At 39.5% G+C, this 26,049-nt stretch overlaps 1 protein-coding gene across 5 annotated transcripts in view; it reads right to left on the reverse strand.

Moving 5' to 3' along the window:
- Positions 1 to 26,049, reverse strand: part of casz1 (castor zinc finger 1) — a 165,194-nt gene that overhangs the window by 94,251 nt on the left and 44,894 nt on the right. The window contains exon 4 of one of the 5 annotated variants that reach the window (XM_085781676.1): positions 6,162 to 6,256. The exons of the other annotated variants lie outside the window; for them this stretch is intronic. The gene's annotated coding sequence lies outside the window, so the exon portion shown is untranslated. The remainder of the gene's footprint in view (positions 1 to 6,161; positions 6,257 to 26,049) is intronic. 5 annotated transcript variants of the gene reach the window in all.

Genomic DNA, 26,049 nt, shown 5'->3' on the forward strand with positions numbered 1-26,049 from the left:
CTTTTTCCCCTAGGAGAGGACAGAGTCGGGGGCTTGAGGGCAGCTACCTCCACAGTCCCGCTGTCCCCTCCTCGCCTAATTTTTGTTGTCCAGCCCTTTGAAACCTCAATCTCATGAGGAACCAAAGAATGGTGATCCATGTGCAACAAGTGCCGGTGCCATGGAAACCCCCATTTTCCCTGCGAAATATTCCTTTTTATCCCTTTTGAAGACCTGTCACCGGGCAGAGCAGGCATCACACGACCCCGGGCTCAGCCATGACAAAGCCTATATTCTGCCTGCTTCTTGATTGATTAAAAAAGACTTTTTAGTAAAACCATGTTAAAGGACACAAAAAGTGACACACAGAAGAAAGGGCCCTTGGGGATGGCCCAATCAAAAAGGTTCCCTGGTAATATCTCACAGGAAAAGGAACAATATCATAATCACCACAAAAGAAGGGTCAGGCCAAGCATGAAACTTGACAACAATGGTGATTACAATAATGATAGAAAAGTTTTTTTTACATTAAATTACAAATAGCATAACTGTATTTACATTAATTACAATTTACATAAAGTGTGTGTTTTGCAACAGTCCCTAAACTGCAGCTTTTATTGAGACATATCATCACCATAAAACCTCTGTATTCACACGGCTGAAAACTTCTCCTCTGTGCCTCTGGATATTTCATCGTCATTAAAAAAACTGTGTGAACCTGAACAAACCGACTTCCTGTCTGATTAACGGCGCTCTGCCCAGCCGCTACAAACGACAGCACATTATCTCAGCATATTCACACTATAGCATAATACAGGATTATTACAAATGCCTTTTGCATTAGGTTCCTGCCACACTTGAGAGAAAAATTATACACGTAGTGTTGTGGTTCATGTGTGATATGGGATCAATATTCTATGCATCGGACATTTTACTCCACCAGTTGACCTAAGTGACAGACCATTTAAAACAGAGAGAGACTGGCTCAGCCTCTCCGCACGGCACCAAAGGGAGACCACATTATTAATTTATCTCAAAAGCACAGGTCGATATGAGAAGCCTATTGCTTACATGTTTTCTTTTTGTTGGCAGTTTTTATGTCATACACAGTGGCGTTAAATATCTGGCCTCTTTCTGAGATTTGATAGTTAGCGTTAAACAGGATAGAGATAAATAATGTTGTGTCAAAAGTGTTGGTATGCTGTCGGTTTGACTGCAGTAAAACAGAGAGACTTTCTCCGGCATTAAAAAGAAAAAAAAGAACGCCGCTCCCGTGTCTTTGTTTCTGTCTAGAGATGAGGAGGAGATATTTACCAAGACGATAGGGAGGGCTTGGGGGGGTTGGGGGGGCAGAGAGGAGGAGAAGCATTAGAAGCGTCCACACATGAGCAATTAGTATTCCAGATCCTGATGGTTCTAAACACAAAAAGGCCTCACCAAATCCCCACGGCGGAGGTGTCAGACGGAAAATGACGAAAATCTGCTCCTTGACAGGGAGTCATTTATATTTTAGCTTCGTTCCATTATCTTAACGAATCCATCATCAGCCAATGCAATATTAACAGCAGAAAATCAACTCATTAGATCCAGGGGGATTTAATCAAGATTGCAATCATGTATGGGGTTCCTGGAGAGTTGGCTTCTTCTTTTTTTTTTTTCTTTTTGGTCCTTTCCACGTAATTGCCGCATCTCAGATCTTAATAAATTATTCTCGATCTGAGATTGATGCCTTTTTTTTCCCTGCCTCTCACGCCATGCACTCACTGTCTCCAACTATAATATTTACCATAAACATTATTATGTCATGGGCACACAGTTTAAAATGGCCTTTAGCTAACTCGCAGAAGTAATTGGCTTCTCCATTTCTCTCTCGTTTCCTTGCTAATTGCCCAGTGATATTGCTAACAGTTCACTCAGAAAGAAAGAAAAGGCCCCTTTTGCACAAGCTGAGATGGGTTGCTAGGATTTTTCAACCTTTATATGTGGATGTAGAAAGAATTTCCTGTGTTTGATATTGCTTAACAAGACATGCAAGCAGATGAAAGAACATTCCACTTTTGATATGTAAAACTTTATGTGAAACCCCGGCATCAGAGAGAAAATAGAAAGAGCTCATGTTTCAGGTAGAGATATTTTAGACTTGTTTCTCAGAAAAATACTTAGCAGAAAAAGAGCTGCTGCGGGCAGATAACTGTGACAGATAACATAACTCTTCAAATCCAAGTCAACTCTGAATGTTTTATCAGGCAAGAGAACAAAGACTCGGGTCTATCCTCTGACTGTGTGCAACTACTTATACCTGCATTACCACACAGACTTAACAGTTATTACCAACACTTAATTTGCTGTGATAAATATAGCTCATTTCAACAAATATATATATAACGGACTCAGGACTTCATAAACGTGTTATTGTTTCTAAGAGAAACATGTTACATAGCATCAACTGCTGATATACGTATCTTTGTATTACTGATACCAGCGCTGAACACAACCTTAGTAAACAAAACCAACCATCTCCAAGTGTGAGAGATACCAAAACTAAAAATATCATATGACAGGGCTGAAAGAGGAAAACAAGTCATCAGCTTGCACTGTTCATCATGATGTGCCTATCCAAAGAAGCCAAAACCTCATGTGTATGTGTTATATATTTCTGTAATACTTCATTACATGACATGTCCTGCATTAAACTGGTTTGGTCTTCACCCGTAATAATGCTGTTATTAGAGATTAGAGATAAGCAGGGGCAAACTGCTGGTCATTAGCAGTATCCATAACTGACCAAAATAGGTTGCGAAGAGCTAATTGACCAGCTATTCAAACAGACAGACCAGGCAATCATACTTTCAGACCAGGCGTCCAGCTAGTAAATAAATCACATATCTTAAACTCTTGTTAGTTTTCTCAAATAAATGGTTCTGAAATCAGTGTTTGTGAACACGAACAACTTGCCTTGAAACCAGAAAAACCAACACTCTTATCATATCATCTCTGCAAACAGCTCGGAGCTGCTTCACTATCAGTGAATAAGCTCATTTTCCCTTCAGTAACACTCACTTGCACTTTGTAAGAAACTCTTACAGCATGTCATGTGATATTTCCTGGTGCCTTCTATGAATTGATTTATTATTGAGACAGGAGAAATATTGTAAAAACAAAAAAAAACAACAACAACAAAAACAACTAGCTAGTCTAAACTAAAAATGCAATTATGTGAAAAGTGTTTGGTTGTTTTGTGTGCACCAATTTTGAATGAACAAAGTAGACTCAGTACCATGCACCTGCCTCTTATTCATGTGGCAACAGGGCTTCTTCCCTCACAGACAGGATTAACTCCTAACATGTTCAACATGATCCAAAAGTGTAAAAACTGTCAAAGAGACCTTTAATCTGCCTATGGAACAAAGCCTTTTGTACAAGGGCTAACCTGACCTTGTCACTGTGAGTTTAACTTGCTGCCTGTTAGGCAATATAAAGCCCGCGCCAGCCCTCCCCTTCCACCCCCCTCCGTCTAAGTCCTCTTCCTTCCCTCACCACGCCTTCTCTCTCTCTCCCTCTCCCTACACATAGATTTGGGGGTGTGCAGCCACAGCACCAAATGCTGTGTTAATCCCTGTTTCTCTGAGATGGCCAATAGTAAATCCGAGCCCTCTGTACACCAATCTCGGACTTTTTTATCTTGATTTATTAGATTACGAGTCCCGGGTCCCTGAGCCCATGCTACACATTCTAATCCTAATCGGAATAGACAAGTATTAGCCCAGTTCAAGGGGAGCTAAACAGCAGCAGTGGCCAACTTTCAGTAAGAGGGAAACTACAAGCTTATAGGCTTGATGGGGCTTTTTATCCGTTTTCCTTTTTTCTTCACTTACATTAGTAGAATGAGTGTGTAATTAAATACATAAATCCTGACACACAAACCCTCAAAAGGCCTAAAACCACTGAACCTCGTCCAGTTTGGCTTTCTTTTCCCTGCACAATGAAGTTACTGAGCCAAGCCCAATCATTTGTATTTTTCTCAGATTTTTAACAGTGAGCAAGGCAAACATGAAAGTCCCATTGAAAACAACTGCAAGAATTAATTTTACATCTCAGTGAATTCAAGGCAGTGTTGTCAAATTATAAGCAACAGGGCTATGTAACTAATTTCCCTTGGTCCAGAGACTGTAAAAAAAAAAAGTAATAAATCACTTTTCATGTGTGATAATAAATCGCATATAATTAGTAAGGTCTCTCCACTCTGTTTGCCTTCTGTGGGCAAACAGAGGCCACTGAAATATCACAGCTGCTTACATTGTTGTTGTCAACCTTAAAGTCAAATGAGAAAGGACAGCCTCAAGCATATTGTATATTGCTGGTCTCACACTGTTTCAACCAATCCAGCCAATGTGAATGGCAACTGGGTTAGGCTGGATGGAGTCCATGTGACACATGAGGCCAGGGCTGGGGAACATTAAGAAGTGTCTGCTTGTTCACTAATGCTGGTGGCAGCTGTTAGTCTGCCAAAAACTGCAGCAGCAGCAGCAAGGATATCCTGAAATACTATTGAAAACCACTAAACCTCCTCCTCGCTGATGTAAAGCTATACAGCTGCTCGGCGCCAGCACAATCACTGATCAATCTGGGAAAGTTAAAAATGGAGCCAGGTTTGTGGACTAAATCTACCGCTTTTTCAGCTTGGAGGTCAAACGATCTCCAGAGGGACGTTAAAGTTAACAACAGGGAGAGTTTTTCTTGTATTTGAGAACGTTTGGTGACGCAGCCGTGGCGGATGCAGCATATGCTTGTGCATTTACCTCAATTGTAAATGTGCGTTTGCGTGCGTGGATGTCTGGTCGTGTATTTCTGTCCCTGCATGGGTATATGTAGATTGTTCCGCCGCGGCACCACCACAGCACAGAGGCTGCCCCTGCCCACTGCCCTCGGGGGTGACAGGGGAACTAAGGGAGATGTGACAGCCATGTCTGCTCCCTGTATGTGTTTGTTTGCCCCTGAAAATGAGACACCGGTTTCACTCCAGCCCCCCTGGGCATGTTTAGCTCTGCCTCCACCACATCGCCTTCATCTGATACAAAGTGGAAGTCCACTCGATGTTAATATATATCTCCGCTGGTGGGGTGAAAGCGGATACATATACACATGAGGAGCATGAAGAAAGTCGATTGATTAATCCCTATACTTTTCCGTTTGAAACGTACACTGAAGATTAAACAGATTGAGGGATGAAGTTTATGCATTGGTTGCTTGGTGCTACAAATCATAACACAATAGGTGGTGTCAAACAAAAAAAAACACACAGCATGCTTTGTAGAAATGTCCCCATAAACTGGCCAATAATGCGTGTAAGGCATTATGTGATTAAACAAAAAACAAAAAAAACACTGTGATCCAGTGCTTTATGCCAAATAAAAGTGAGGAATGGATTTCCTTTGCTCTTGTGTTTTGTCCTTAGACCTAAGTGTCACCAAGTGTACTTTGCAAGGAATATTCATTTCCTTAGGAAGGCCTCGTCAGCCTTGTGACCCAATCCATATCCATTCTGTCCTGTCTGCCCTCCCTACTCTCTGCCTCTTTTCTGTAAGTGGCAGATATTTCACCTGCCTATCAGTTTCCCTTTAAACGTGCTGGTATATGCAGGAAAGGCGCCCATATAGGGTCACTGACTGTCCTCTACAAAGCCCTCTTTGAAGCTACTATCTTGCTGGCTCTACCTCCCCCCTTCTTCTATCACTCAAATTACACTGTGTGGAGGTCGCTAGTAGAAATGGGTTCAACAGGGCTGATTAACTTTGATCTACTTTTACATATTATTGGGATGGAAAAAGTAAAAGTCCTGGGAGAGGCTCATGACTTAAAAGGCAAATCATAAATTCAAACCTCCTTAATTTATATTTACAACTGGGAAATAGTAGCCTCCTTTCATTTTCCTTCAGTGCCTGGAAAAGAGCCTGGAAGATGTTCAGCAATGTAGTGCATGCTTGACTAAAGAACAAACTGTATTTGCAAGAGTGTGTTTGTGTATGCGGCCCACAGCAAAATCCAGTTTACTACCAAATAATGGGAATCAGATCATTTCCATGCAGAAATGTGCGGCGGGAAGGAAAGCAGCTGCTTCAATGTGAGGAAGGTAGGAGGAGGTTAAAAGGAGTCAATGGAGGCTAAAGAGACAGCAGGTCTACCGATGACAGAAAGAGTAGCCAGGGACTGCAGTTCAGGACTTCTGGAAACCACATCAAACACACTGTGGAGCGCTGCCAAGACGAACACACACCAACTGTTGCAAAAAGAAAAGGAGAGGAGAGAGGAAGAGAGGGAGGGGGAAACAAACGGAAAAGGAGAAGGTTTAGCAACAAAATAGAAATGAATGTTAGAGGATCAGAGGAAAATAAAGATAAGAGACTCGGGGGGATTTTGGCTCTCTGACAGAGAATGAGAGAAATGGGAAAAACAGTGTTGTAGTGTGCTTTATATGGAGAAAAAAAGCCACTCATCAATTACATTTTACACAATGTCCTTGGTATTCTCTAAATATTGTAATTTCCCAGTTTGGGATCAATAGAGTCTATCTATCTATCTAACCATCTATCTATCTATCTATCTATCTATCTATCTATCTATCTATCTATCTATCTATCTATCTATCTAGTATGTGTGAATGTCTCTGCTTAATCCTCTGCTTAATTTCCCACTGAAAATAAAATTTGACAGCTCCCTCAGAACAGGTATGAACGTGCTGCTTTAAATAGAGCAGTATGAGCAGACAGCTTATAGGAATGTACTGAAGTTTGTAAAGCGGTGCTCCACAGAGAAAAGTTACATGGGGTTAAAAATGTTCACGATTTCAGCTGTTCTCCTGTGTCTAGGTCTAACATCTAGGAATATCTTTTTTCTTTTTGCTTCTGAAAAGTAGCAAACACAATGTTTCAGGCTGGATCACACTTCTGATGAGGAAGGATAAACACGTGTGTAAACTGGGAAGTAGATCCTTTTTTCTTAACTAACACAATTTATTTGCTCTGTCATGTATGATATGTTTTCACTCATGTTTGCACAGACAATCAGGAAAACAGATCTAAATAGAAAAACTTTGGCCAAAATTGCCAAATGGCCAAAACCCAATAATTAAGAAAATAATCAGCAAATTAATCTCTAATTAAAATAATTGTTAGTTTTATGTGCATCTGTAAATGTGGTAATAACAGCTCCTGCATTTGGTTTGTCTGTACGCTGGTTTGTGAACAGAATGACTCAACATGAGTCGTCTTTCTGTTTTGGCTGAGGCTCCTGGGTATTTCTGCCAAATCGTACCCAGGAACAAATAGAATAATGACACAGAAAGCAAAGCAAAGAATTAACCAGTTTACAATGCAATGGTCTCGTTTTTTTTTCCACACACAGTACTATCAATGCTAATTTGTGACTGATATACTGAGTGTACTGTGAATACATAGCTTGAAGGCATTTCTTTAAAAAGAGAAATGTAAACCGCTCTTTACAAAGAATCTGTGAGAATCAGGCGGTGTGTGTGCAGAAACCTGGCCCCACAGCCTCAAGTCAGGCCTCATTCTCAGGCCTATCAGGAACCAGCCACTTGTTCAGAGGAGCACCTGACTAATACCCACTATAATGTCACTTCTATATTTGTATCCTGCTAATCTGCTCTCAGGCTCCAATCTTTTCCACTTTCTTGCAAATTTATCACTAGACTGAAAGACCGGTGCCAGATCCTAAGTGCCTCACCCTTTTAAATTAAATAGTGGCATTTGTGATAAAGCCACTAAATTCCTTATCTAACTGCCCCCGAAGAGTCTTTCAAGGCAAAGTGTCACTTTTCCTAAACCGGAGCACTTGTGACGCCATATACCCCACCCTGTCCGACCACCACACAAACACACATATGCAGGCATGCACACACCCACAGACCGTCAGTTTTCTTGTCCTTTTCAAGGACAGAATCAGGTCAAAAATAGAACAAAACACGAGTGAGGCATGCTGTGTAACAGACGACCACTTTTTTTTTTATCAAGTGGCTCCAGAAATAGACAGCTACTCTGCTTTTTCAGACACCAGTTAAATCTACTTACTGAACTAATTTGTTTTATATTCCGCTAATATTTTCCTCTTTAATAGCGAGACTGTCATTTGAGCAGGGAGCAATTTCAAACCACAATATTCTCATATATGTGAGACTTAGAGGAAAATACTGTGCTTCACTATCAATTACATAAGAACTTATTTAATTACTCAGACAGGTGATGTGCTTCGATAAGCCTGAGGCAATGACATAAGATGTGCCTGTGCCTACATTGTCACTTCCACACAATTCTACCTGAACTAATTCAACTAAACACAGCATATGTGTCTGTTTGCAAAAACCTTCTTTTAACTGTTGTCAGAGTAAAGCGCCTGGCCAGCAGCTCTATCTTAGGTTAACTTGTCCTCTGCCTGGACTCAAAGGAACACTGGCTTGTCAATAAATTTTTTGTACACTTCCTTCCCATTGTGGATTCATGACCTAATAAGGCACTGTCTGAATTCTGGAGTTATTTTGAGTTTGTGTGATAATGCTCACTCTAACTTTGTCCCCCTGTAGAGATTCTAACAGGAGGCGAGCAGAGAGAGGCGGTTTGATTAGATAACAGTGAGAGCTTCAGGACTGTGATGCAGCTACTACTACAACTACTACTGCTTCTTAAATAATGACAACAATGTATGAAATGCATGTATATAACAATGCCACACTTTGCTTATGTGCTAATACAAGGCATACAGGGCAGTGCAGTTGATATAAGACTTATTAACAAAACAAACTAGATACATGCTTTATTAGCACAAACAGTTCAAGTATTAGCAAAACAATATTATCAAACACATTCTGCAAAAAATGATATCTAGTGCTTCTATTTGCTCATTGCCACTGCCTTTGTTCTGGTGCATTCATGTATTTTGGCCTTTTCTTCAGTTTCTAATCTGTTTTTGATAGGGTGAGATGTGACTTCCTACCCCAGCCTGTTCCATTGTTTTCCTGCATTTTTGGAGGAATGAGGTTAAAACAAACTGTTCCTATGTAGAAGGTCAAACAACATTGTTATGAAACTAAGAAAATGAGACTAAAGGTAACAGCATGAGACCAATAGGGTATTCCTGTTCCCGAGCAAAGGCCCTGTAAACACCACTCTGTTGATCTATAATTAAGTGGGAAAATCTTCACTTTGGCACTGTGGGCTCCTTGCAGTGATACTTCCTCTTAATATCAGTCTCTAGTGTTTATTTATCAGTTTTCAAATTTGTACGCTGAAGGACTCCTTGATTATTTAGACAAGACACAGGAGTATTCTCCGGGCCAACGGAGTGAAATCTCTGATGCAGGGATCCAAGCAGGCAGCTTGCTTAATGCTTGACCCTTGACCTCTCCTGGGTAATAATGCCTCCATATCTATCCTCACACACGTAGCGGCAGAGAACAATCACATATTCAGATGCTTGGAGAGGTTTCACAAAGCCGCGTGAAACACTGTCGAATAACTGAGGGGTTAGAAAAACTTTCTATTTCTCTTCTCATGATTTTTTTTAAAAGCAATCCAACATGGCAGCTTCATCCAGAATATATGTTGCTAATAATATGTTGAATCCAACATGACAAAAGGAAATAAAAAAAATATATTTAAAAAAATATCTGTACATTTCCCATGTCCCTGTCCCTGACCTTTGTAAAATGTTTTGCCCTCCCCCTGAGCTGCAGGAAATCGGCATTTAGCACTTCAAGCAGCACTTCCAGAAATCCAGATTGCCCTCTGGTTAACATCTCTGGCATTCTCCATTTTCTTCACTTTTTTCCACACATTCACCCTCTCAGCTGTTCCTCCCTTTAGTCATACTCATTTCACACAATTCATAAAATCTGCCACAAAGTCATGAAAGCAGCAACTGCAAGCTGAGAACTGTTTGCAAAAAATAAAGGGCTCTCAGAATAGATAAATAAAATCTCTGTTATCCAGCTGCCCTCCCTAAATCACTCCCAACCCCTTCAACAAGTGGTCACAAGCCAGGGCAGAGCAGACTCTTTCAATATCACATGACAACCACAAAAGAGGATTCTTTTAGATTCCAAAACTGATTGCTCAAGTTTTACAAGTAAAAACTGGGCTGAATCTACAACTTTGAACATAATTACAGTTTGTCCTTGTATCATCCTTCCTGTTGGTGAAGTAACCGCGTACTGCACTGCATGTATTGCTGAGAATAACAATAGAAAAAATAAAATTAAAAAAAACATTCTCAAAGGAGGGAAGTGGGAGGTTTTGTCGGGCTTATTTTCAGTCAATATTTCAGGACTTCGGCTTTTCTGAGAGAGGAAACTGCCTGAGAGAGCACATAAGCACCAAGTCAGACGTTCCCCATATTTCACATATCCATCACAGTATGGGGGTTCACATGTGGAAGGAAGTTTCAATAAACCCAGAGGTTAAGCACTGTAAAAATCTGCTTGTTTTCTTTTTCATGTTTTGTTGAGTGAGACTGAATCCCACAACTACACAGCCTGCCAAAGCGATTAAGTTTTTACTGTGTTGGCACTACTGCCTCAGTTTCTGCAGAGCGGTCCCAAACACTTCATCTCTGAAGGCCCGAACATACACTTGTAGCCACAGTGCACGAGCGAGCATAAGTTGCCAGAGTTACTTAACATGTGCTGCTATGAGCCTGCCAGATTTTCAACCAGCTGCTAATATCAGTGCATTTTAGCTCTTTTGGAGATTGATCAAATAAGCTCAGAACAGCCCCAGCACAGTGTAATGGAGTTAAGTGTGAGTGGAATTCAAACACCGTTCACATAAGATATGAATTATGGTACAAATGAAGTGATAACATTGTTACACTCTATCGGTCTTTCCACTAAACAAATATGGATAACATTTTCATAAGGAAATTCAACAGGGCTTCTCAAATGCTACTTATATGGTTCATAAATGCACTTCACAGAAACATTCTCCATCCACAGGGCATTAAAACTGTTCGCTATAACATGCTGAACGCTATAGAGCCAAAATATCAACTTGTCTACCATTGTTAGGGTGTTTGTCACCAGGTACACAGTATATAAATATACATATATATATATACACAGAAGCCACTGTGAAACCACCGGTTGCAGTGGTCAGACTCACCGAGACAATAAATCCACAGCCAGCCCAGGGATGGTCTCTGAAATCCCTACAATCAGGCTGCAGATAAATGGTATTTTGTGCTGACTGCATTGTCTCCTGCCTCTATTCTGGTAATCTAATGTGTGCAACATGCTCTTGGTCACCTTGACTTTGGTTGCCATAGTGCTCAACACAAACATATCCCCACCCAGAAATACACCAAATAAGGCTTGGGGGAAAAAATCTCATAATCAGACGGCACAGAGGGAGAGGCAGATATAACCTTAAATATATTGTAAACAGGTCAAAGCTATTCCAGTGTGTACATACCCAGTGCTTGCAAGAGGTTACTGGTGACACACACGCACACAGTCTGGCTAATTAGTATACAACAATAATTGTCCTAAGCTCAGCTATTGTTGACTCAAAGAAAATGATAATTGCATGGGCATCAACAAAAAATAAATTGAAGTTCTTTAGAATAGAGAGGTCTTTCAGGACAAGTCTGTTTGTACTGAAAGTGACCTTTAAACACCTTCCTCCAACACAGAGGAATCAGGCTACAAGAAGGCAGCCGTCCTGTCTAGCTGTCGACCCCGGCAGATGTGAGTTCTGAAGAGTTCAAAAGAATTCTGCATGGGGGCACCGCCATTTACATAATCCTCCAGATATATTCCCCTGCAACCTAATCAAATTATTCACAAGTCTAGCCCCTAACTATGTAGACCCCGCGATACACAGCCTTTCCATTACCAGCCTGTGAGCCTTAATCGTATCGAACCAACCAATGTCACTTTTCCCTTTAGAATGGCCAACAGACGCGGCAAACAAAGCACGGTTGTGTCTGACACACAAAGATTTCAGACAAACAACATCTTTCCCCCCTTGTCCACTTTGTTTGGCATTTCTTATTGTCCTGGGATTTTGTTTACTTTTGAAGAACACAGCGCACTCAGAGAAAGAGAATTTTATCACTGGAAGTACACAATCTTAAGACAATGGGACATTATGTTCAAATGATGCTTTCAAGGGAAGTTGGTTGTTGTAGTAATTAGCAGAGCAGAGTTAGAGCTATTGAGAATAACTTTGAAAGACAACTGCAGATGACACAAGGGATTTCGATAATCATGGGGTTGGGTTCCCTCAAGGCCTAATCCGAAAAGAAGATAAACAAAACTGCTGATTCAAATACAAGTATGATTTATGCAATAACAGTATTTCCAAGCTTGAAAATATGGCACATTTTGACTTTGTAGAATTGCTGATCAGTAAAAATGTAGAATTTGTGGTATATTCATGTAATTTCCTTGTTGCTGCACATACACTCCACCCATTTCATTCCACAAATGAACCTTAATTCATAGTTAGATCATGGAAAACAGCATCTCTGAGATTGCCTTTCATTGTATTTCTAAGTTGTCTACAGTTTTTACTTTTCTGCGGGAAAGAAAACTGGAACAGAATTTCACAGATTTTGTAACAATGTACAAATGTACATAAAACACAAATAATACCGTACAATAATAAGCCATTGATGTCACTGCTGCTTTATTTTCTTGGATGAAGAAACATCATCCCATTGTTAATCACCCTGTTGTCGCTTGTGTGTTCAATCTGCTGCCAGGGGGTAAAGGGTTAATGGATCAGCCAAAGTTTACATCCCATATGCGGTCAATTTTCAATGACTTCTTTTCCCACATTGAAATAAACTATTTTATGTCTCCAAATATGCAGATCATTTTGCTTAATGAAAGATGCTTGACGTCTCAGATCCAATTAATATGCAAATGCAAGTGAGGATTTATTTGTGACATTCTGTATGGGTGAGAGAAAACAAAAAGGCTTCTTAACAGTAACACTAATTGCTGTGACTGATTGTCACATATCATCATTCACTCTGAATCTTCTAAATACCAAATTCAGATAAAAATTCTTGCACGCACATGGTTAGATGTATTTATTTTTGTGTGTTTATTAGTTTGTTTTGTCGCTGTGCAGTGCGTTATGTCTTGTTTTGGCAGGATGTGCGCGACTATGCCATCCTGCAGTTCATCTAAAAAGGAGGGTAAATAAAAGAGACACAAAATAAATCTTTTGAAACAGTACAATTTATCACAAAGCAAATCAAATCACAGTGTATACAAAAGTTTTTGAACACGTCCAATCTGATTTTTGATTTGATTGATTTTTTGATTCATTTAACAATAGGATATTAAAACACATAAGGACTCGGGCTACAGAGGTCCTTCTTCTGATGACTCATTACGGCTTTTTAAAACAACGTGGTGAAAAAGGCTGCACCAGCACAGTTGTAATGCGCACATTAAGTGTCACATCTCCAGACTTTATGGCTTCAAGCAGTTCTTCCCTGTTCAAATTCCTCAAAAAGCCACTAATGCAATTCATCTTTGACGTGAGAAACCTTCAATCAGTGATGTATTTATCACTGTAAAATAAAATCAATAATGTAACTCAACTATTAAAATCCTTTAATGGATGAAGCAATATACTTAGCTGTTTGCATCATCCTCAAGCTTTAATGCTCCTAGGCACTATACAGAATGGGGTTTACATTTCAGGAACCGTAAAGCGTGACTGACACCTATTGTGACATCTCACATCAACCAGCAACACAACACTTCACTTCAACACAAAGCTACTTAAGGTTTTCCACTGACTTATTTGTCTTGGGCAAGATTTCCAAATAGCGATTACTGACCCAACACTGTGTAATGCGTAATACAAACACAGTATAGTACATGTAAGCTACGTTTGTGTTCAGCCCTATATGAACAATAGTCAGAAAAACACCACCAGACTCGAGTCGCTGCTTTGTCTACGCAGAAAAGGACACACACAACATGTTTTCTATTGGACCATCTTTAGCCATGTTATACAGCATTGGGCAGAGCAGTGATTTAGTGCATCCCAACTGAAGAACACTTCCGGGGTTGTAAAAACAACAATCAGGCTCTTTGGATTAAAAGGCCGTATGTCCTTTAACAACAACCAAAAAAAAAAAAAAAAGATGCTGACTAGCTGTGGGGTCGACAAAATAAAATGATCCACTGACATCGCCTCTAATGCTTTTAATCTTTGTGTGATATCTTTATAGCTTCCAACCTTGCTTTGTAAGGCAGACAAACCTCCCAGCATGGTTCAGCGTTAGTTTAAAGACCGCTATTTGGATTCAGGTTTTATCTGAGAAGTTGTTTCGCCATAGACATGAAACTGTCAAATCCTGATGATAAAAGCGGGGCTGCAATAATTTTATATTCATATTACCAATGTCAGTGGAGACCAAATATCTTTTTTAATGAACTTACAGTTCTTCTGAGATACACCAGCTCAGTGTTTGGTTCAAAGTTTGCCAAACAGACATAGTAGTGTAATTGGTGTGTTTTGTTGCACTCACACAACACACCAATTACAAACTGTGTCTTGTGTTCTACAAATAGAATTATATCACTTTTTTTGTAAGAATAGCATTACTATTGCCCTAAAAAAAAACATATCTTAAGACATATGCTTCACTTTCACTTTGGAAACCAGCGATAGTAAGGAAGAAAATTTCAGTCTGGATAACAGTGTGTCACTATGTGTGACAATTTTTCAGAAGTAACTGTAATTCGCACTGATGTGAGCTGCTGTAGGATACAAGCCTGAATGCTGAAGATGACAGGGATCTCCGTGCAGCTGCCACTGCTGAGCTTTTTTTCCCCATGTACAGTAAGGTGACAGCTTATCAATGTAACCGACTAATGGTACTTTACAGTAAAAATCTAAACATGTGCAGCTTCAATTTGGCCATGGAGTCTTTGACTCACATCTGGTCAAATGAAGAGAGAAGCTTGTCATGGTTTTAGTATCAAATGACAAAGCTTATTTATGGAGACGCCTCTTTATCAAAATCTCTTTTCTTGTTTGTTTTGTTTTGGGGATTTTTTCTCCACAATGACCACAAACATCTGGGCACCGAGTATCAAATACTTGGTGACAGGTTTTGTTGAATTAAAGTTATCAAATAAGTAGGGTTTAATGATCAGGATTCATGTTTCCTATGCTGCTTCTGAATCAGGGAAAGTAAAATTAGATACTGAGACCTACATGTCAGCAGAATGACTGTACTGCACAGTACACTATGCAACACTAGATAGGCCAAACATATTCATGCCCAAAGCTTAACAAGACTCTGCAAAGTCTTGAGCAAACGTATTGCTTGTGTCTGAATCTGTCAGTGTTTGTGTGTGTACTTGATGTCTGTTTGCATGCCGACCTAGCCTCAGATTGCTGTTTGAGGATGTAATTGCTCTGCTCCTCTCCTCCTCGGAGTGGCCCAGGATGGATCTGCGCGGGCTGTTTAGCAGTCAATGGCCGGTGCAGATTGTAAACAGATCTCCCATGAATTGCGGGTTTAGCGGTTTTGTGAGTCTCCAAACAAGGTTCTACCGATAACGCCATTCTCTCCCTGACAAAATCAGCCACTTTGCTGCAAGGGTGTGATTTGAGAGGTGCCAGTCAATGTGATTGACAGTATTAATCCCCCACAGGAGCAAATAGGAGGAGAAAACAAACCATGCCCTTATAGAAAACATGTCCCTGCTTAAATCCTGCTTTGGGTAAATATTTCACCTATCTAAATGCACAGCCAAGAACAGTGGAGGTTATTAAGAAATTAAGCTGCATAATTGACCAAATTAATATTTAAATAAAAAACACACACACACACACAACCGCTGTCTTGGCTCAAATGACAACCAAATATAGGACACAATGCTGAAGAAGGCTCAACTCCCTCACATTATACAACCCCGTGCAGAGATATAAAGGATGTACATACTCGTTTGGTTTTCACCTCATATAATCTTGAAGGTCGGCAACTTAAATGTTACTGTTTCCATTACTTTCCATATTCTTCCTAAATCCGTGCTTGATTTGTCTGCTGTCATCCTGATTAAGACCTGGGACTGTTGCACAGCTCTGACATACAAAGCACACTGCGACTTTTAAATTAAACATTAAGCTTTGCTGGCCAGTAGGAAAGCAAGTCATCAAGCATTAAACACACATATTAATTTTCAAAGAACCGCTGGTAATGGGAACATCTTGGAGACAGTGATGCTAACTTCCCTGAAGCTGACAGGGCCCCCATTCTAAATACAAGACCACACTGTGTATGCAAAAAACACTCTTTTCTAGACATAGTTAAAACATGCTTATGCCTCCTCTCTCACAAAATGTACAGTAACTCTGCAATATAATGTTTGGCATGACGTCATGAGCCAATCCATGTCTAAACACAAAACTAATGACAGAGTATTTCAATTTCATGGGGAACACTGTGGGAGCTGTGATAAGGCTGAGGACACAGCCAAGACAAACACTGCAGATCTGTGGAAACTCAACTATGCAATTCACTTTCCATAGTCAATTTGACAAGAGAAAAGTACAAAAAGAAAATTTTAATATTAGAAAATTTAAATTACACACTGAAATCTTGTCTCTTTGATAGTAAACTATTTGATGCTATTTGGATTGTTTCCAATTTCATAATTAGATTTCAGCAATTAAAAGAGTACCTCTACAAAAGAAAAAGTGGCATCTTGGTCGTATCATCATATTCACTGTTACCTCAACAAATTACAGTCGTTCTATCAGTAACTTGCAAAACCGCTGAAACTAAAAATAATATTTTTTTAGGTTATTTAATTAAACTGATGAATTACTCAATTACTCAAAAACACACTTTTCATTGTTTGCATATCAACTGATCAACGGCTAACACCCTAAAGAGCTAACACATGACAGCTAGCGCCACTTAAATTAAAATAAACTGTTTTAAGTATGACAGTAAACAAGTAGCAGAAAAAGAAAAGCAAGTCTTCACATGCAAGAAAGTGTAGCCAGCAGACGTAAGGTTTTCTGACGTAAAAATGGCTAGGAATAATAATCAATCATTAAAACTGCAATGCTAACAGATTTATACATTTAACAAGCTGTAGCTTTTATACTTTGCACTGGCAAAGATAATACTTCAATTAAGCAGATTTTTTTCTTTCCGTTAGATAATGTGACATGTATTTCACCATCTGCCCCTATGCATGATGGTCTACATGTAGACTATTTGTGCGCAGTTCAAGCACAGACTGTACTGTATATTGTCTGTGCATGTGCAAACACATCAGCCTATACAAACAGCAGAATAACATTTATGTCATTTTCAGGGGTATACTGTATGTTGTTCGTCTGTGATGTGACTCATTGTCAAAGCAAACGTGAATACACACTTTCATTAAAGTGAATGAACAAGCTGCAACATCGCACAATAAATCAAAAACAATAATAGCTTTGCGCTAAAAGCAACAACGTTACTGAGCTTGCTTACGCTGATTATGCCCAGCTGACTTTGAGGACTGCCACCTACTGATAGAGGTATTTTATATTAAACGTATACAGTCGTCACACTATTTTCAGCGATCAGCGAGAACACAGCAGCACATACTCCATCATTTTTCCCTTACAAACGATGTGAAAATGGACCATTATGGCAAGGAACAAAGAGGATAGGCCCCATGTTAGAGCTAACCCTTCACTGATGTCCTGGTGACTCGGCCAACCACTCTCCCAAGGCCTACTCCTTGATTAAATGCATAATCCACTACTCCCCATCCCCAATGATTTAGTGTGCCTTTAAATCAGCTTGCGCACACATAAAAACCTCAAATAAAAATCACCAAGAAAAACCATTGCACTCTAACTGTTCTATTAAAATGATACCCAGCCCAGCCTTTCTTCTCTGCAATACCGTTTATTCCACATGAATGCATATCTTCATTTTTTTCATAGGTATGCATATAAAATATTTAAAGTTTAAAATGTCACCGTTGAAACATCAAATGCAAGAGTCTCTCATTAATCAGCAAGGATGGAGGTTCTCTTTTAAGGTTATAACCCTTTGAAAGAGCAAAAATTACATTTTTGACCTTGAAGATGAGACAAACTCATAAACGTAAAATAATTTGCAGTTTAAAGGGGAAAGAGATATCGGTTACCTCAGCCAGCAGTGCTCTGGGTTGTCAGGGGGAGACCAAACAAGTCTCATTTTCATATTTACATCCAAGCTGTTGAGATTAATTTGAAATCACATCAAGAAAAAAAAGAAACAAAACTCAGAGAAAACATCAAAAGGGGCAACTGTCAAACTTTCAAATCCATGTGGGCCAAGCTATCTCCAACGTGTGAAACGCAGACTTTTTTCTTGCAGTTTTATTAAATGGTGCATGACATTTTCATTACTCAAGGAAATTAAATTGACTAATTTTCTTACAAGCCCTGTACGTCTGCTATTTTAGGGAGGTGCACGGAAGAGAGCAATTGTTTCAACACCTACACAAAAGAAATGCAGACATGCATGTGCTCTCAGAAGAAAAGTGATTTCAAAGCCTTATCGGAAATTTGTTCCTTAATGAGGGAATTTAGGGTTTTGATCTTTTTCCAAGTAATTGGGTTTTGATCTTGATGCCTGTGTACTGATTCCTGTTCATTCACAAGAATTACAGGAATATAAACAAACGCATGAACAAGATTTATAATAAAAGCTAAAGCCTCCATCCCTAAATAGTTTGTTACATCTGGAACTGATTACCCTTATGTGATGTTCACAGTTTTTAAATATATCCCTATATACTTTGCCCAGGATATAATGAGACTATAAAAGAGAGATGAGAACTGCTCACCGAGACACATCAAGTCAAACTGAATGTAGAGAATCCTTCAATTTACTGTAGTTTAAGATCATAATCCCCCCAAAAAAGAAAAGAAAACGATCCTTTATTAAAAAACAAACTTCAAACACCCATCCTTGGACTTCCTTTAAAATCAGCTTTGGTCGTGTTATTAATTTTGTGGTGGTAGTGGTTCAACATATTCTCTCTTACTGGTATGCATCCTAACATACAGCACTTAAAGGGAAATCAAAAAAGAACATCTTCACGTACTTAAGTGCATCAAGAGATTTGGGTCCATGCGAGTGAAAAAGGTTTAGTGCAGAGAGACTGAAGCTTTGCTCTGACACAGTGGGGATGGCTGAGGAAAATATGGAGTCAGCCAGGACCTCGACATTGCCCCTCCTCTGGAGATGAAAAGCCTGATTACCTTCACCTCTCAGGGGTGTAAGCCACATGGCTGACAACATCATTGGAAAATAGACTACTGAGCTCCTTTGGGCCCTATAACAGCTTACATTTAATGTGGGGGGGAAATTCACACTAAAAAGGAGGTGACACCACAGCTATACTCTCATATTGTTAAATACATTATGAAGGAAACCACTGATTTCTTGTTGTTTGTTGTGAAGCAGTGCAAGGGATAAAATACACTGACGTAAACTGGCTGGTGTTTTAAGTTAAAAAGCATTGTTGGAGTAATGCAGATGTGACTTACTAATGACAATGTAAACACCCCTGCCTGTATTGATGACCTCTCCCTGTCAAAACAAAATAATGTATCACATGCTGGAGGAAATTTGTAACATTTTAGTTACACTGTGGTTGACTCGCAATTCAATTTACCACTCACTGCACTGGAATTATCTGAATAATGTATCTCTGAAAGCTTTTAAACAGACACCCTTGGTAATTTCAGAAAAGAGTTTTGCTTCATTCTGATCACAAAAGATACTGCTCAGAAATGACAGAAGTGAATACAAAGAAGTTTGAAGCAATAAAAATAAAGAAGTTTGAAGCAATAAAAATAATCTAAACCAATTGGTAATAGTTTTCTCAAGTTCTCCACAGAGTATCTGTGACACATTTCAAATACCGTTGGATGAAAAATAGTGATTCCAAAATGATATCCCACTAATCCTTTGATGAATAAGCTGGAACCCTCTGTGTGACCTCTGTTCATCAACAGCAACCACAATTTAGTGGCTGCCTGAACTCTATTTCAAAGGTTACTGAATTAACTTAAAATTACTTACAATGCCATTAAGACGATGAGGCCTTTTGTTGTGGCTGTAAATTAATTTGAAACCTCAGCAATTTGAAATATTCTGAGACATGTCAGGGGGAAATAAGAAAAAAGAATGGCAGAAGTGAGGCTTTCTCAATGCTTTTGGCTTGGCAAATGCTTGTCTTGAATGATGAGAAAAAGAAATTGGGCTTAACTAGAAACATATGGTATTCCACTGGAGAGGAAGCCTTCGTAAGAGGATCATGGCTGTGTAATAAACGGAGACAGGAAAAGGGCACGTGTGGCGGTTTGGGTGGATGAGGAGTTTTTCTAAGGCGAGATGGAGCCAAAGTCTTTTTTTGTAAAGCTGTAGTGGAGACTCACTCAACCCCTCTTGATCGGGGCACAGAAAACTGGAACACAGACAGAAAAAACACACGCACGCACACACACAGTGATCCATAGAAAGGCTATGGAGGCAGAAAAGTGACTTTCTCACAATGCCTTATTTCTTATGTGTCTGAAATTGTCACTATCAGATTGGATGCTGAACCCTGTGTAATTTTGTCATGGACCTCCTCATCTTGGCTCTATGTTCTCCTTGACATAACTGCTAGCAAGACATTATCCCAGTTAAATCACTGCACCCCAGATAAAGAATTATACTACCACGTTTTGCACAGTACAGTAAGAAGATTGACTCTGCGTGTTTTCGTGTTCTCAGTTTTTCAATTGAAATTTCAAGTCAAAACTAAACCTAAAAATACACCATTTGAAAATCTCACAGATATTTTTTGAGCTCTGTTTGCATTTTCTCAAGTCTATGAAAAATCATTCTATAATATTCAAGCAGTAACCTGAATTGTTTTTGGGCTACCATCCTGCTCATTTGTACGTGTTGTGCACTGGGGCATGCGCCTGTGCTGTAATCACAACAACAATCTTTTACAGACTGCCCATAATTAGAAAAGCTCCTCTCCAAACCAGCTCCATGTTAAGAGCATGATTGCAGCCATATTGAGCAGTAATTTGTACGATGTGGACGTGGGTGCTGTGTGAGGGGAGAAGTCTGATTGTTTAATGCCACTTTTATTAGGCCTGGCTAACCCACCTCACTCAAACTAAGCACATGGACCTTTGGTTCAGAATGGGAAAAGAGTCTCTGTATTGCATCATGGTGAAACAGACATCAAGCTCATTCAACAACAAAAAAGAGGTAGTGTGGGGGGGGCAGAACCACCAGGCTTTGTGTCCTCAATAACCCCAGGAGACCCATCATGGATGCTAATGGAATCACTTGCCCTACTATTATACAAAAACCTAAACATCACCTGGCTGTCTGTGTGTAAAGAACAGATGCACTCATTATTATTCCACCAAGCTTATCAAGGCCATGAAAATGACCAATAAAAAGTGTCCTGTTACTGTACCACACAGCATTTATTCTCTGTTGTGATGTTCATATTATTGTCTTTTTGAACCTGGATAGAGCTGTGCAACTTAATCACGACCTCTGATACGCTTAGACTCCACCTTTTCACAGCAGCCTGTTAGTAAGGAAGTCAAGATGTCTTTGAGCCACTTTTTTCCCTGTCCTTCTACACATACACACATTTCTCAATGATTATACATTTTAGTTATTTGAAATGTGTAAACTCCATTCATTTTCAGGTTTATAAGACACTGTATGAAGAAACCATTATGGATTTTTGTGCTTCAGTGAAGTTCAGAAACAGAGGGTGTTTGTTGATACGTATTTTGCACTCTCTGATGATATTTCAGTTGCTTTTATAATACAGTGGTCTCACCCTGCTGTGTGAGTGTAAACCTTTTTTATGGGGTGAGGTTTAGGGTCTGGATTTTGACTCATTATCAAAAAATCAAAAAGCTTCACACAAGAACATGTCAAACCTCGCTGTGGATGAATTTTGATTTTCTCTCAAATCCTTTCTTCCACATAGTCTTATCCCTCCAGTCCCTTTGTGACAAGCCCCTCTCTGTCCCCTCTATGTATGCACATACTGTAGTGTAACATAATCTGGTCATTAATTGATGCAACTAAAACGACTGATACACCAATGTCTGACTCGTGTTGAAAATTGATGCAGTAGTACCAAAGATACCTTCTTTTTGTTTATTTCATGTGTATGTATTCCTGACACCTACACCACAACATCATCCCACCTTACATTAACACACCTCAGTTTGCTTGGAGATGAAGTTGCTTCAATCTAACAGTTGCTAATGTAGCCCCAGGTCTCCGGCCTTGAGCAAAGGCTAACTCAACTCAATACTATTATTCCATTTTTAAATTGACTCAAGTGATATCAATGGGGGCTGGACCTCATCCAGCTTCCTGTAGAGCAACAACAGGCTTTATGCAACTTTTTCCTCATATGTAGACATAGAATTGTATTGTCTCTGGAGCTCCATTTTGTTTTTAGTTTAACATTTAGTAAAGATTATTGTACCAAAGACTAAACAATTAGCCAACAGAGCTTAAGATGCCCCCGGTGAACTTTAACAAAAAGTGAATTCTTTGCCTGCGTAATCAACAAATGTATCAACAAGTAAATCTACTGATTTTCTACAAACTATACATCAGAGACCCAAAAGAAGAATAAATATAAAAGATACTGTTTATACAGAACAAAACCCATAACAACATAAAAGTGAGTTCTGGAGCATATCAAATGTAACATGAACAAGCTGTTTACCAGATGGGGAGTTAAGTACCTCTTTATAACGCTACATCAATTGATAATTTTTTGTTTAAAGACAGACATTCCAAAACTACCAATCCCACAGTGCCGGCATAGGAAACTAAAAAAGACTTAAATAGAGTGGTGAGACCAGGCAGTTGATGGACTATCAGCAAAGGTATGAAAGAATTTCGCTTTCACCCACCATAATTACTGCTGCCAATCCAGAGCGATTTTATAATTCCAAAATCCTGACACTTCACAAAGACTCTATAATTGCATTAGGATGGCCTTTCACACCTCAAAGGTCTATTAATTATTTTTCCCAAGGACCTGTCCTGAAATATATCTCTTTTTTTCCTGAAAGCCACCTCATGAGAGGATGTGGAATTTTTCATGAAAACACGAAAAATATCCACTTGAGATCACTGTGCACTCTCCTCTCTTTTCTGCCCTCAAAAACATCCCAGAATAGAGCAATGATGTGGTGCTAAGTACACAGTGAAGCTTGAAGAATTTCAGAAATGGAAAGAGAGATGACGGTTTCAAGTCCAACAGGCTAATGTTAAGGGGGCTAAAAGTCAACTGCAGTATGAACTCTCATGAGTAGGAATGAAACCTGATTTGCTTGGCAGCGTAATTGGGTGACTTTCACTGACAATAATCCTAAAGGTAAATGTGGTAAGTGGTAAGTGGATGATAGACTGCTCGACTGAGGGCCAGGTCTACATTAACCTACAATAGCTGCAAAAGTTGCCTATATCATTCTGGCCTGCTGTGGTGGCCTAGTGTAGTCTGGTCAGTGCATTGTTAGATGGATCACTACAGAGCAGAGCCATGTTTCAGGCTATGAACACACTGGATGCATAGAGAGTGCATGGAGGCTGCCATCGGGTTAGAGCGGAGAGGCAGGCCTAAAGCCATGTGGCTGTATTGCATGATTTTAAGAGGCAAGGCAATTTTATTTGTATAGCCCATTTTTACAGTTTGTCTCAAAGGGCTTTACATAGCATCATAACAACATCCTCTGCCCTAAGACCCTCACACTGACTGAGGAAAAACTCCCAAGAAAACCTTTTTAACAGGGAAAATTTTGGAGAATCCTCAGGGTGAGCAACAGAGGAGGGATCCCGCACCCAGGATGGGCAGACGTACAATATATGTTGTATACAGAAAACAAGAGACAGCGTCTTGCTTTTCATTTCATTCTGTCATAAATAAGCAGAAATTTATTTATTATTAAATGAAAAGAAATCCAACATTCAAACAGCCCACAAACTCTACAGTATGTAGAGACAGAGCTGCAACATAACAGACACACAGTCAGTTTAAACACAAACTCACACACAAGCTGTGGACTAAGGTTCAGCGACACAGCCGCCATGCATATGTGACGCAGGAAGTGAGTTCCCAGCATCAGAAACCCAAACGAGGTACATATGCTGATAGGATATTATAGATTACTTCACATTTTCCTACATGTTGTCAAAAAAGGCATTGTCTAGCTGCTGCCTATTGACTAACAACTCTCAGAAAGCTAGCATCTCAGCTATGCAACTGGATAATGGCTAACAACCAGCAGAAATACCCAGATACCACATACAGTAATAAAAGCAACAGCTGTTGCTGATGAAAGCAACAAGTAGAGCTTACTATCGTGCTCATGCTATGGGGATTTGCAGTACAAACAGTATGCATATGCCCCTTTGGGTAACATAAACTCATGCTTTGAGGAGGCAAATATGAAAGACAGCTTATCTACTACTATAGGCCTTGGAGAGAGAGAGAGAATGGATGTTCATGGTGACAAGATTTTACAATTACATTAGGCTACTTAATGCAATGTCACTCCCAGGTATTATAAATTGAAGGAAAACCCAACATAATATGTTGTTTTGTTAAACTGAAGCTGGTGCAACAGGTGTGAAACTTTCTGTTCAAGTCCTCAGATCTGGTGCTATTTTTAAGACAGGCCATGGTCAGAAGCATGTCTATTGAGAAACAAGCTTTTTACAATGGTGCTGTGTTTCACACCAAGTTAGATGCTATTTGCAGTCCATTGATTAGCCTACAGATTGTGACTGACCAGTGAGTCCAGTCATGACACACACAGTGGCTCTTTGGACTCTGAGCGTTAAAGATGGGCAGACTGGATCAACGTGCTGCTCAGCTCTACAGTGAAGTAACAACACAAATCACGTTAAAAATATTTGATGAGAAGTGTGAATAAATCTCACAATTGACAAATTGAAATGAAATATTGCACCACTTACTTTAGACCTGACCTGTCCAGTGAACCCCTCCCTTGACCTGTGTCAACTGGAATTTGCTCCATCCCCAATCTACACTACACAGATAAATGCCAATGGATAGATAAATGGATGACTGAAGAAGTGCTACTTTATTTTGTATTTAAACAATGGTCACATGTCTGAAACTAGCAGGGACACTTGTTGTGTTTTATGTTTCGCTCCATTTTGCCCCAGGTGTAAGACAGGACCCAAAATGTAACATGCAAACACAGTGTCCTGCCTTCTTTTAGAGAGTAATTTTATAATTTCTCTATAAATTCAATCATAGAAGTGAATCTTTCCCTCTTGACATTAAAGGTAGTCTTGTCTTGACTTGTGGCAATAGTACAGAAATTATACATAATTGCTGCAGGGTGATAAATAAATAACTGAAATAGTGTTTCAACTCTGCTTTTATAAGGGTTTGCAAAGGTATGTGTTGAGTTATCTCAAGACCCGTTAAAACCTGCAGCTTCCACACGCTGTTTTATCTGTGACAGAAAAATGCTAAATCTCTTTTCAAATGAATTTTATCCTTCAGGTGTTTATGCACAAAAGCCTGGGCTTAATATTAAATTCACATGACTGGCAGTCTAATGACATCATTCTGGAATAAAGTCCTTTACTGTACTGCTTTCTAGCCGAGTGACAGCCTCAGATCTGCTCACTTAGGGAAATTGATGAGATCCATTGGCAAAATGGTGCCCTTGATAGACATTGAAATGATGGCAAGCGTTAAGTTTTATGGGATGTAGTTGACTCCAACATAACCATACAACAAGTTCCAATCAACTAGTCAACCCATATGGCAGCCAAAGAAACAGCTGACATGTTTTCTCTCTGTCATGCACAAAGACAGATTCAGTTTAAAATGCAGCCTCTCTTGTCTTTAATAGACAGTTTCACTCAAAGTTGGCTCGCTTTGGCTGGCTGGTTTTAAGACATATCACAAATAGAGACACAAAAAGTTGTCTAATG

The sequence above is a fragment of the Trachurus japonicus genome, chromosome 7, assembly GCF_045865225.1.
Source record: "Trachurus japonicus isolate A0001 chromosome 7, Traja_1.0".
Lineage (NCBI taxonomy): Eukaryota > Metazoa > Chordata > Actinopteri > Carangiformes > Carangidae > Trachurus > Trachurus japonicus.